Raw genomic sequence first — 14,355 nt, 5'->3', positions numbered from 1 at the left:
ATTAGTTGCCTCAGGAACATTGATGCTCAAGTTCCAAGAACAGTGAGCTTTGAGAACAGTAGACACCTGCCCTATGTTCGGAGTAATTGCCTTAGGAGTGGTGAACATTGCCACTTAGACTTGTGTCGTTGAGTTCGACTAGTATTGTACTTTGTTTTCGAGTATGGCATTTAGCCTGTAAAGAGTTCCGGATTAAAGTTTTCACAGTTTTGTTGAAGCAGCACGTGCTGTGCGTGCAGTCGCACCGAGTGTGTGTATCAGTGCAAAACATTGGTCAACACGCCTTGTTTTCGAGCCTCGTTGCTAATGTCGAGGTGATAAGCTTCCGGTTTCGAGCAGAAGTAAAATTGGTTACACACCAAAAACACACTTTCCCCGGAGATACCTCATTTTCCTCCTAGTTATGAGGTCCCGTGTAACTGCAAGCGATGTTTCCGTTGTTCTAGCGTCGTCCTGTTTTCCACGTCCTCATACAACACATTTAGCATGGTTAAGCAGACGACAACCGTCAGGGCAACGACAACGTCACCAAGCAAGAGGTTCTTAAATAAGCCGAACCAGACAGTACAAGGCAAGTTATATATCTTGGTACATTTCTTTGCTGTTTTCTGTAAAACAGCTGCCTGTCCTGAGCAGCTGAGATGACCAAATTCTATGTAGCCAGGAAAACGTGAAGCGACCACTTCGGGTAATTGAAAGTTCCAATTTAATAGACCTCTTTAGCTTGGGCGGTTTGTTTTCCCATTGTAGACCACGTGATATTCTCTAGAGAATTTTTCTTTTATCTTTCTAAAATTATTTATTCATACACATGCGACCACTTAAAAATTTGAAAGCAAGAATTCTCAAGATTATCATCACGTGGTCTACAATGGGAAAACAAACCGCCCAAGCTAAAGAGGTCTATTGTGTGACAGTTTATCCCATTTTTAGGCGATTACGTATTGTGTGACGTCATCGCTTTATGCTGGCATCCATGCATTCCTTTGAATAGTGATTTCGCATAGTTCGTCGCGCTTATGTCCGTGCGCTTATGTCGCGCACTTTTTATCCCCCTGTGGAAGCAAAATGTACTCTGTGAGTTCCTTTGCAGCTTTCCTTTGCTATTTGTAGGTTCAGCGGAGTGCTTTTAATTGGAGCTTTTAAACGAAGATTTAGGGGTGGATTTTGGTTTAAACAGCATCGGATAAATTTGCGTTCACGGGCAAACTCATAATAACAACATATTCTCCATACTTACAAGTTTAGATAGACAAGTAAGTCGCACAGGCGATAGGTGAAGGCTTTGCGGCTTTCCTTTGCTGTTTGTAGGATCAGCAGACTGCTTTTAATCGATATGACAAGTATACAGTTAAAACAACAAATTAATTTCCGTGTTGCCAAATATTTCTAAAGGTAAGAAGGTGTCGATTTCAGAGAGAGTAACATTCCTTTGCGGGTTTCCTTTGCGGCTTTGCTTTGCTGTTTGTAGGATCAGCGGAGTGCTTTTAATTTCAGTTTTTAAACGAAGATTTGGGGGTTGATTTTCGGTTTACACAGTGTCGGATGAATTTGCGCTCATTGGCAAACTCGTAATAAGAACATATCGTTCATACATACAAATTTAGATAGACAAGCAAGTCGCGCGCGCGATAGCTGAAGGGTCTACATAAAATTTGCGGATTGGTAGCGCAGTTGTACTTCTGCCAGTCTTGAAGTGAATTGAATGAGCATTGTATGAGCACTGAAATATACAGTTTACAGTAGTGATAATGAAGTCAGGGTACGATTCATTTGCAGTTTTCAGTTTTTTACGAAGTTTTGGAAATGTGCTGTTTTATATTTTCTGTCAACGAAAGAGTGGTTGTGATTAAACAATCGATAATAATTTTGTCAGGGTAAAGACAATACGAATGTTTGTTGATGATAAGTACACGGTTAACAACAAATTAATTTTCTGTGAGGTAATTAGCGTTGCCAAATATCTGTAAAGATAATAAAGTGTCCATTTCAGAGAGAGAAACCTGTACTTTGCGGCTTTCCTTTGCTGTTTGTAGGATCAGCGGAGTGCTTTTAATTTCAGCTTTTCAACGAAGATTTGGGGGTGGATTTTGGTTTATACAATGTCGGATAAATTTGCGCTTACGGGCAAACTCATAATAACATATCTTCCATACATACAATTTTAGATAGACAAGCGGGTCGCACACGTGATATGACAAGTCAAGAGAAAATGATTTTCTCTTGGACAAGTATACGGTTAAAACAACAAATTAATTTCCGGTGAGGTAATTAGCTTTGCCAAATATCTTTAAAGATAATAAGGTGTTGATTTCACAGAGAGGAACTTTTCAGCGGAGTGCTTTTTATTTGGGTTGGTACATTTCGCTGACCCCTAGCACATGGACTAACAAGGTGGACCTGGTACATGAACTACTTAAATGAACCACCAATGGACTACCCTAAATGTAAACCCCTAAAATTTCTAACCCAAAAGTTTAAGAATCAGTTTGTCTGCTTATGTTCCAATCTCCTAGGAACAATTTTTAAACATCATCGCTTCTGCATGCATTGCGTGCCGTTTATTAAGAAGTTGCGTGATTCAGGGAATCTGGGAATAATAGAAATCGGAAGCACGTGCCTGACAGTCTCAATTAGTTCGGTCGATGATTACCAGTTAATTAGCACCAGATTGTAAACGTGTTTCATCTTATCATTAGTCATAGTTACTAACTATGATCTTATCGACAAAACATGTAAGCTTGCGTGTCAGGTAACATTCCATGATCAAAGAAACTCTTTAGAAAAGGTTGTAAGCCAATCAAATTAGGTTTCGCTAAGTTTTAAGGGAGTGCCGTGTGTTGAGTCTTTTTAGCACAAGTACACAGTCAGAGCGAGAGAGGAAACCGAACCTTGTGATCTTAAAATAAACTTGTGAAGTTTGCGAAGAACGGCCTGTTGAGTCTTGGCATTCGCAACATAATTTGTTAATGTTCTTTTTCCGAGTGCTTTCTTTGGGCATAGCGAGATAAAAACTGAATGAGTTCAGGACTGAACAATTCGTCGGTAAGGTGGGAATATTAATTTCTCAGCGTGACCACCGTGGTGTAGGCAGCGGTTATCCGGTCACCTCGCCACCGGGGAATTTCGCCACCAACGAACTCGCCGCCGAGTGAAGTCACCTCGCCACCAAACACCAACAAAGAGATAAACCAGTCGAGTAAAGTAGTCGAGGTGAAGTAGCTGGCTAATCGGTTTTCAGCGCTCTTGTTTTGTTACTTTCTTGCTATGATTGTGCAGTAGTCTTTTGCATCATTGAAATGGACAATGCATTGCCTTCTTAGTTTTCTTTTCCGAGTCGCTACATAGATTATTCCTCGTTTTTCATTCACTGCCTTATTAGGTTATTGGTGGCGTGGACACTTCGCTTGGTGGCGACATTATGGAAGTGGATTAAATCACGATAATCATGGTCTGTGATTTTTGCGTTGTTAAATTTCTCCGACGTACGGTGTAAATGGAGAACATTTGTCGCGTTTTCAAACCGAAACATCCGTTTTCAAATTTCTCCAGTGTAGTGTGCACTGGGGCCTAAACTCCCTTTTGACAGGAGAATGGCTATGGAAGTGCATCATAAATCCTTGCAGATTTCTTAGCCCAAATCTGGAAAACAACAATTTGAAACGAGGAAGCTGTCCACTCATTTTTTTGAGAACAAGAATCCCGACAGGAAAATTTTTGTTGTCGTTCCTTTTTCTATCTAAGTTACGAGGAAAACGGGTTGTATCCAATGAAGAAAATCCTTGGGTTCGCTCAAGGTGGGTCGACCTTAGTTCTCGAGCTAATATTCAGTTTTTGAACTCTGTGTTTATCGAGGGCATAGGTTCCAAACAGTTATTAGCTCGAGAGCGAGATTCGAGGATTTAAGTGAAATTTAATGGTAAAAAGTGAAGAAAATACGTTATGCTTGGCATAATTTTCAGGCCATAATTTACACATGACTGACTGATATCAGAAGCATATCACCTGCTAATATACATTCACGCTCTGCGGACCTGCGGACCTTAGCGGTGAACCCGCGGTCTGGGAACGAAGTGGGAGAAATCGGAGACATGGCCGCCATCGAGTGCAGCCCGAGTGATTGAATGGGCATTTTGACACGACCTCGGTAGTTCTTTGCTCGATAACTTTCTGTAAAGGTTTCGATATGCTTGGAAAAGTTTGTTTCGGTGCACAAATGGCTGATTTTGGTAATGGTGCCGTACACGCAAGCAGGCCGTGGAAAACAGCAGTGCATGTGTCATTCAGCTGATTATGGCGGTGATAAAGTTCCCGAGGTGTGAAACCTTCCTGACCGCCGAAAAGGATCCAAATATCTTCAGGTAAGAGGCACATAAGTTACTTTCGATAAATTGCACACCACATGGTGAATGTTTTTGGTTACAACGGGACTGGAAACAAGAAATAGGCGTATTTTAGCTGCGACATGCGTTCAGCTGGGAAGTTGTGCAAACCAAAGTGAACTTACAGGGGGACAGGATTGGTTATATTCCCATAGAAAAAGTCCCTAAATTTAATTCAGCAAAATTTAAAAACATCAAATGTCGGTACATCAAGGTAGACTCTCCAAAGTGGACTGATATAGCATCTGTAATCTTTACAAAGAATGGAAAATGGCTGCCTAATGATGGACTATACAAGTACATGTACAACGATAAGCCGTAGCCACTTTAATTAAATTTGTTTTCAGAAAATGAAAGCCCACATTATTCTTAATCTTACTAGGGGTTATCATTGAGAAGCGGGAGTGCTGCTGTTAGTAGTGTGTTTGTATGTAAATATGACAATGGGAACTTCAATGGAAATATAATTAATTTATTTCTAAAACAACATGGTTACATTAGTTAGAGCATGTAAATACATGCGATCTCCATGAAATAAGATAGCATCGATATCTGTTTGCGTCCAAGACTTGACCAAATCCGATCGAATGAAAAGCAAAGCTGAAAGTGACATAAATGCACACTGTCAGCCTCTAGAATGCTCACTGAAAGCCTCATGACCTTGATGAATGCTTCCTCGAATAGAAGTAATCATAACAGATCAGCAAAAGAGATCAAAGAAACGAAAAAAAAACCACAGCTCACCTGTAAACAGCGTAAACCTTGATTCTAGTATTCCACTGCGAGAAAAAGCAAAGCTGCAAGTGAAACAAATGCACACTGTTGTCTAGAATGCTCACTGAAAGCTTCATGACCTTGATGAATGCTTCCTCGAATAGAAGTCATCGAAAGAGATCGCAAAGTTAAATGCGATCAAAGAGAACAAAAGAGCTGCAAAACTCACCCAAATAGATCGCAAACGCTTTATCTTTCTTGTGAAACACGAGAGACGTCAAAACGGAGCACATGTGAGTTTCATCGATTATAAGGGAACTGCTGATTGGCTGCTGGCTCATATTTTAAAGTGGATTGCTGATAGGCTAATTCTCTATCTGAACGATCGATCGATCGAACGAAACTTCTCAAACGCTTTCAAGAATATGAAGGCTACCTATCGGCAGCAATGAGGAAGTGTGATTTCTTAGTAATAATTTGAGTATAAAGGGCAAAATTAGATAGACAACACAGGTGATTTTCAGCAATCTTTGAGAGACTGTCATAAGTATTTGCTAATCAAACTCAAAACTCTGTGTAGGATGTTGGGTGATTTTGAACAGTCTTTGGAAGTTTTCATGTCATGGTAAATTTAAGTGAACAGTAATATGATGAAAAATAGTTCCGCAATGCGTACATGTGTGGTTTACAAGTCCACTTGTAACATGTAATGGAAGTTAAACTGAATGGAAAAATATGAGCTGGAAGTAGGTGATAATAAGTCTAACTGGATAAAGTTTTCCATAACTTACATTGAAAACTTAATTCTGGATATTGGAAGAAGTAACTGTCTGGATATCACTTAGAGGAGAAGTATGGAGTTCCAATGTCTCTTCAGAGGTGAACACTTTTCAATATGATGGTCAATAGAAAAAACAATCAGAATTGAAATTCTTATATATTGCCTTAAGTGACAATTGTACGATTAGTTAGCAGCAGTACTTGTTGCCTGAGAAGTAAGTGACAGGGTTTGTACACCTTTTCAGGCCAAAAATTCAAGGACTTTCCAGGACCCTACTTTGAAATTTCAAGGGCTTTTCTTTTGTGTTGAAAGCTATGTTTTCGGCATAGACATGTGCACATGCAGAAATGCCAGACAGCGAGAGCTTGAAAACATGTGCAAACCAGACATTTGCTGTGCATTTGTGGCTCAATGGACATGTGTGAGAATAAGGAGAAAGCACTAGGACAAAAAACCAATTTTGAGTACTTTCACCCTTGAAATTGGACTGCTGAATTTAAAGGGTTTTCAAGATGCTCATGAACCCAGAAATGAAAATATTAGAGTAAACTACATGTTATTACTCAATTTGTCAAAATTTACTACTTGCCAAAAAGTTAGGCTATGTGCCTTGTTGTACCACAGTTTTTTTGGAAAGTCAATCCAGTTTCTATGTGCATTTAAAAATATGTACCTTTGCTATAATATTGTGGCCTGCGTGGCAACAGGGAAGGGGTATGGAGGGTGCGCTCACACCAGTCCCTCAGTACCTATTCCCACTGATAATTAGGTATGGGGTTTGGGGAAGAGAACATATGTTTGAGGAATGGCGATGAAATTGCAGGTTTCCAAGGTCAAAATTTTGATGAAGGAAGGATTGTCAATTTTTTCTTTCCAGATGAAAGGACGCTATAGACACCGTTAAGTTATTCTGGGCAGAGAATATAAATTTCGTCTTATTGTTGTTTTAAGTGAAAGCATACTTACATGAAATTATTGGTTTACAACCACAAGAAATACACTCATAAATATTTTAATGATTGGTTTAGAGTTCAATCGCTTAGAAAATAACAAGGCGAAAGTTTAAATAACACGAGTTTTTGAAATTGTTGTTCAGTGTTCCATGTTCCTGAACAAACTGGCGATTGGTTTAGAGTTCAATCCCTGACACAACACACGAGTTAAAATCACACAAGTTTCCAAAACCTAAACAATTGGTTCAGAGTTCGCTTACATCTAATAACAAGACAAAAGTTGAAATACTGCAAATTTCCAAAATTGTTCTTCAGTGTTCTGTGTTCCTGAACAAACTAACAATTAGTTTAGAGTTCAATCTCTGACACAACATACAAGTTGAAATAACACAAGTTTCCAAAATCTAGACAATTGGTTTCGAGTTCACTAACACGTAATAACAATCCTTGACCGGTATTGTTCAGTTGAGATCCCCATACTTACTTTTGTCATTTTGAAATATGTCTCCATGAATTCTCAACAGTGCAAGGAGAATGTAACTACAATACAGCTTATTTCACTTTGATACATTCAGCTTCAGACACTTTTAAACACTTTCAAACACTTTGAGACACTCAGTGGTGCAGTCTGCACCGATACAATCACCTGAAATCACTCAAGACCATGCTTACAACCAAGATGGCTGACCCAGACTAATGCGCTGTAGCACACTAGACCATGTGACAGGCGCTTGACTCTCATGGACAAATAAATCCGATCATGCCATAATGTGGCTACACACTTTGTGTAAGCCACACAAAAAGTGATTGTCAGATGTTCATACATTGTATTAAATTCAGTTATTGGCCTGGTTGTAACCCAAATACCTAAAGTCAGCTATACAATAACAAGATAACATTTATTAAAAAACTTTATTTCTTTGATCACCCTTGACCAATGATTTTAGCAAGTCTTGAATTTTAATTGCTTACCATTTTTTGGTTTGAGGATATATACAAATTATTTTCCATTGACACACTCTTGCAAAGACATACTTGATTTTGTATTAAGATTCCTTTACATAACTTAGTATTCACGTGGATATAAAAACCCTCTGTTCTGGTAGGGTTTAGTTAAAAAAAATTATTTCTTTACGAATCAAGCTGTGACAGTTTCTCTTAAATCTATATTTTCAGCACTTGTCTGCCTCATGCCATTGGTATTGTAAGGAGAAAATAATTATTATTGTTGGGGGTTAAAGATATCAAGATACAACTGCTATCCTTGAGAAACAGGGGGTAACCCAATATCAAAACAATGAAATCATTGTCTTGCCGATGTTCTGTTTCTGGCTGGAAGAAATGACGGACTGGCAGCAAATATGGATTGATCTTCCCTGGTATTTCTAACAAGACAGTGCAAACGGTATGGGTTCTTTGTCAGGTTATCATAATCTTCATTGTCACTTCCACAGCCTGGTGGTGGTTCATCAAATGATGGCAACAAGTCCACTGAGAACCTCTCATTCAGAGTATGGTAAAAGAAGGGAAGATCCATACATTTTCTAAATTCCCTAAAAATGTAGAATTAAAGAAGGGTCATTCAAAGCTTTCCCTAAATCAATGTGTAGTCACTGACATGGTTACCACAGACATTGCTTTTAATTTCAAAACTGCCTGACTTTTAACTGATAACAATAAAATTTCCCTGACCAGAAAAATGCAAAATGTCAGGTCTAGTTTCTACCAGCCTTTAATAGTAATTTAAATAATCTGATCAGCTGTATTAGTAGCCAGCAGGCTAGTCATTTCTGAAATCTATTAGCCCAAAACGCAACTTTGTAGCCCAGGTCTGTTTACTATTTTACTCTATTTTCACATTCCTTACTTTGCCCCTTACAACATACATGAAAAGAAAGACTGATCAAGCATGGGCCCTATTGGTTTTTAGCTTAAAATTTTTGTTTCAACTGAACATGAACCGGAACGATCATACCTTCTGCAAATGTCACAGAGCATCTTACCCTCACTGTTAATAACATGATACTGGAGCCACGAAAAACTTCCTTTCCACGATAGATTAAATGCTCTTTTCCTTTTATTACTCTTTGGTTTCACTGGTTTTCGCCTTTTTGCTTGGCGGCACCGCTTTATTGCTCCATCTTCTCTACAATCGCTTCAAGTGCGAGGCGGTGTGTGAGGCGTTGCAAGATGGGTAGGGAGAGAACTGGGGAGTACATTTTCCAGTAAGTGTAGGGTCTGGGTTCCAGTGATATTTTACAACAAGATAGATGCCACAGAGTGGTACTTTTGTACTTTCTTTATTAATATTGTCCTTACAATTGAAAGTTTTTTTGTTTTCGACAATTATGAACTTAAAACACACGAAATAAATATTAATTCTTTAAATTTTTCTACTAGCCCATGGGCTATTAAACATGACATTTTACTAGCCCGACCTCATTTCTACTAGCCTCGGGCTACTGGGCTAGCGGAGATGTCAAACTCTAAATAAGCCATGTTAAATTATTTCAATAGATCAATTACGATATATTAAAATTCAGCCTTAAGTAATAGACCTCAGTACGAGGCTCTGGGGAATAAATACAGAGTTTGGGAGTTTTATTCCCCAGAGCCTCGTACTGAGGTCTATTATTTTAGGCTGAATTTTTATATTATATCAAAATTGGGCTATTTTCTTTGACTTTTCTTCAAAATATCAATTTCCCCTGAATCAAAATAAAATTCCCCAGCTTTTGCCTGGCCTTGAAGAATTTTGAATGCCCTGACCTTTGACAACCTTGACTGAATGTCTGTCTATCAACTTTATTGGTCACAAAATTACAATATAATTAAAGAAGAAAAGGACCAATAGGAATTGCGCGAACGGGAAAATAAAGTTACCCATGCGAGGCGCAACCCTAGAAGCTAGTAAGAATGGTGATAGAAAATCTTAAATTTGATAAAAATTACAATAAAATCTAATAATTACTTATAGTTAAAAATTATAGTTAAATCTAATTAATTACAATAGTTTAAAACAAGACGCGGATAATATTAGTCACAGAAAATTAAGAGTGGTGGCAAGGGCAGTTACGGAAGAGGAACCAGGAGCAGGGCATGTCAATATCATAAGTAGTGTCCAGTAAAGTAAAATAAGTGGCGTGCAAAAAATATTTGAATAAACTTGGGCTAGAAAATTTGTCTTGAGGGGTGAGATTACAGATAGTGTTCCAGGGTTTTACAATTCTATTGAAAAAAGAAGCTTGAAAAGTTGCGGTTTTACAGTAAGCAGGTTTTAGTATGAGGGTGGGGTTCTTAGAGCGGGACCGGCCATGTGTGGTAAAAGTAACCTATCGTTCAATTTTTAGGTCAGTATATCCAGAAATACAGTTATAGAGAAATAAAAGATCTCTCAGTTCCCTGTCATATGTTAGTGGTAACAAGCGAAGAGTCAGCAATCAATCATTTGTAGGACATCTTGCCGATTCTAGTTCTTAGTATCCAGCGAGTGGCGCACCTCTGGACTCTTTCTAAGATTGTTCTCAAATTGACACTAGCAGGAGACCAAACTTCCGTGGCATAAGTAAGCTGTGACTTCACGAGAGATAGATAAAGTGTCTGCGTTACTTTGATGTCGGTCATAAGTTGGCAAGTTCTCTTTAAGAGTCCCAGCATTCTATTAGCCTTGAGTACAATACGCATTGCATGTGAGTCCCACGTTAGATTTTTAGTAATAGTTACACCGAGGTCTTTTTCTTTCTGAACGTGTTGTATGTTTACCTTGCCAAGGTGATATTCATGATTTACAGGTGTTTTCTTTCGCGTAATTGTTAGCACTTTGCATTTGGAGGCGTTGAACTTCATATTTGATTCGTGGCTCCAGGTGTTTAAACTTGTCAGATCCTGTTGGAGAATAGCACAGTCCTTCACTGACAAAATAGTACGGTGCAGCTTGGTATCATCAGCATACAGAGTGGTGCTGGTTTGCTCATGGATGACATCAGGGAGGTCATTGATAAATATCACAAAGAGGAGTGGGCCGACAAGACTACCCTGGGGTACACCGGAAGTGACCGGTAGACGCTCAGAGGCGGTGCTGTCAATCACAACTCTCTGCGATCTGTCCTTTAGGTAGTCAGAAAACCAATCTAACAGTTGACCTGTGACACCGTACCATTTGAGCTTTTCAATAAGAATGACGTGATCAACTGTGTTGAAGGCCTTGGCAAAATCAAGGTACAAAATATCCGTCTGTTTATTTTTGTCTAGTGCCTCCCCAATTGAATGGAGTACGGATAAGAGTTGCGAAGAGCATGAACGGGAACGCATGAATCCGTGTTGTAAGGATGTAATAGATTGCGAGACATGGGAATAAAGTCTATTACAAATGCAGTGTTCCATAACTTTACTCACAATAAATGAATAATCCATGATGAACAAAATTAGTCTTTTTAAAACAGTAGTTAATTTTTATGTCACAATTTCAGAACATTTCTTTCCAACGGTAAAACCCAGGCATAAGATAGAAGTGGCCAGGATATTCACAGGATCCAACACATGTACATATTGCACAATCTTCCTCTACTTTAGCTTGAAATCCTTGAGGGTGAAATATGGACCCAACCAAGTGTGGCACACCATAAAAACACTCGAGGTCATCAGTTTCTGATGTTCAGGGATTCTCCACATAGCCAATTTCTTGATTTTGTCACCAACGAAACTCTTGATTTTCAATGTTGGTTGTCACTTCAATGATGGTTTCTTGAGAAAACCCTCTCAGACTCACTATAGGCCTACAAATTCAAACCAGAGTAAACAATGTCAATTTCTTTTATTATGTGCTATAGAACATTCATTTCCACGGATGAGGCGGCAAATTGCAATGAAGACATAGTTCAATGAAGATTCTACAGGTATTTCTTTTCTCATTCTTTTCCCATGTTTTCTTTTTCTTTTTCTTTTATTCACTTTTTTTCTACCTTTCTATTTTTCTATTTATTATAGTAATAATCATTAGATAGTAATTATAGTAATAATCATAGTAATTATAGTAATGATAATAATAATAATTAAAAAAGAAAAGTGTTTGTAACTATTGATAGAATGGCCCGCCTAGAATAGCATAGCTATCTGCGGGCCAGTCCAACTGTAAAATGAACATTCATTAAGAAATGAAAAAATGATTGAAAAAAACGATTGATTGATTAAAAAGTCAACAATCAAAACACACTATGGAAAGGGTTTGTGATGATTTTCATTCACAAGGTTATATTTTCTTAAACATGTTTACAATGCTTTTCGTGCCACATTCTTGTTGTACTTTATCTACACAGATCTTTCAATGATTTACCATTAACCTGCACCGCTCTGGTGGAATAAACTGCATATTACAGGGATATGTCAATAATAGTTTATGGGCGTAAATTTACTTGTTTATGTCAAATGTAGACAGATCATAATTGTCCTGATGCCAAGGGATCCACTCATCAAGGATGTAATTAAGCATTTGATAGTTCTGCCTGCATCTTTGTAGTCGACTGAGGCCACGTCCACCAGATGCTTCGTGCCATAAAGCTACCGTCTCAACATATTCTGCTTCTGCAAGGTAGTGGTTGTCTTTGCAAAATGTGGCCACATGAAAAAAGAACAATTTCTCAGCATCTGGTACTGACTGCTTGCATGAACCCAACAATGCTGCATAGGTGAGTCCCATCATGGGGTTGCGCATGGCTTCATCAAACCTTTCATAAAATGAGCTCACTGTTGTTGCCATCCCTGGTGTGCTTAGCAATCCTCTTTAGTAAGTGGTTGTGGTCTGCTCTTTCATGGTGAATGTCTCCAGTGATTGGGTCCACCTCTGGCACATAAGCGTACAGGCTGAAATCAATACCTTGATCTTTCCAGTGTTGGACATCACATCTGAACTGGTACATGGCCACCACAGATCTTAGTTTGTCAAGCACGCTTTCAAGTGTGTCCTCTCTGAAGGGGTGTGGTGCATACCCAACAGGGACCAGTTTCCCTCTAACAAATGTTACTGCATCTTCCAAGTTCAACATCTGGTTGTTTCTCAGCTCATGTAGTTGAAAAATAACCTTACGTGGGATAGCTGAATTTGGAAGGGCCACAACTGGAAGACCATTGGCATCAACTGCATTTATTGAAACTTTGTATGATTACTTGAAATGAGTCTTACTAGTTCATTTGATTTTAATTTCAAGTGCCATTTTAATTGAAAAGATTATTAAATATAACCATTAAACAACACTATTGCAACTGCACTCGAGACATCACAAACAATAAAAAACAATGTCAACTGATTTTGAGGATCTTTTGACTGCCAATCATCCTACAGTTCAACCCCTATTAAACAGCCAGGGAAATGAATAGTGGGCCCTTAAAAGGGGTTGGCCACGTAATAGAGGTCAAAACAATAGAAAAGCCCTCATCGGGACTTGATTACTGGCTGCCTACTAGGGTGGCTGTTAATAAGTGGCCACTAAATAGGGGTTTGACCATAGTACAAAAGTACTTGTCTGAGGAATATTAGCAAAATTGTACATTAGGAAACTATGATCTAAAATCCAGGTCACAGGACACCAAAACAAAATAGTGGTCAAATATGGCCTACAGTGTTTAGGACGGAAACTATACTGTTAATAACCCCTTGCAATTCAAGCAACTGTAACAGAGTTGTTTCACTCATCTTGCTGACACTGTCATGAGCATCATGAGCTAGCTGCCAAATGTGCAGTGGGTGGGTCTCACCCCTCCTCCTTAACTGCTCAAACTCACCATCAGTACTGGTGCCTACAGATAGCAGAAAAAAAGACATTCAAAACAAAGGAGCTTAAGCAACAATGTTTGTGAGCAATGGGCAACCAGGAGAGGAAGGTTCTTATTTGGTGCCTGTAATTGACTTTTTGTCAACAATATCATCTAGGCAATTGTAGATGCTAAAACGAGGGATGGTCTCTTAATCCAGGCATAAGGATATCCTTCCTTGAATTGGTTGGCAAGATTGACAAAAACCAAACTGGGACAGAACAGACATGCTTTACCTATTCATATCATTTTTGTTCATTATGTCAAAAAATAGTACACACCCACAACTTTGAGATGTGCCTTAGTCGTTTCAATTTTGATTTTCTTGGTGAGATCCCTCACTTCCTGGTCTCTAATCTCTTTATAAGGCACATACTGGGTGGGAATGGCGTAAGGTTTGCAGATGCGCTGCTTGTTGGCCACCATGAAAACAAGAATGTGTGTTGCACAAATCTGCTTTTTCTGGAAGAGGTTTTGCAAGAATTGCAAATAGCCAGGGGATTGTTTCAGCCACAGGCTCCAGTAAGATGCTCGTGGTGCTTGTGATCGCGACAAATTCAAGTCAGCAATGAAAGTAATGATTTGCTCCTTGAAGAAGGATGCCTGTTCCAACAGTGTTTGAAATTCTACAATGTCCCAAGCAAGGCTTTTCAGAGTCTCAACTGGAGTGCAGGGGCTGTTGAACTTTGAACGAAAAGACTCTCAGACTGCTCGTTTT

The 14,355-nt window shown here is 38.8% G+C and overlaps 1 long non-coding RNA gene and 1 pseudogene across 2 annotated transcripts in view; one reads left to right on the top strand and one right to left on the bottom strand.

Moving 5' to 3' along the window:
* The first annotated feature begins 3,793 nt into the window (after positions 1–3,793).
* The window catches only part of LOC145499518 (uncharacterized), a 43,488-nt gene continuing 32,926 nt past the window's right edge, over positions 3,794–14,355 (top strand). Inside the window, exon 1 of the long non-coding RNA XR_014050948.1 lies at positions 3,794–4,361. This is a non-coding gene — a long non-coding RNA (uncharacterized LOC145499518). The remainder of the gene's footprint in view (positions 4,362–14,355) is intronic.
* On the bottom strand, positions 4,355–14,158 carry LOC145499519 (uncharacterized; annotated as a pseudogene). Its single transcript, XR_014050949.1, has 5 exons — positions 13,919–14,158; positions 13,467–13,622; positions 12,242–12,963; positions 11,388–11,605; positions 4,355–8,391 (listed from the first exon to the last, which is right to left on the bottom strand). The product of XR_014050949.1 is annotated as an uncharacterized LOC145499519 (transcript).

The sequence above is a fragment of the Orbicella franksi genome, chromosome 10, assembly GCF_964199315.1.
Source record: "Orbicella franksi chromosome 10, jaOrbFran1.1, whole genome shotgun sequence".
Classification (NCBI taxonomy): Eukaryota; Metazoa; Cnidaria; class Anthozoa; order Scleractinia; family Merulinidae; genus Orbicella; species Orbicella franksi.
Note: the sequence above shows the minus strand (reverse complement) of the source record. Positions and strands in the feature narration are given on the sequence as shown.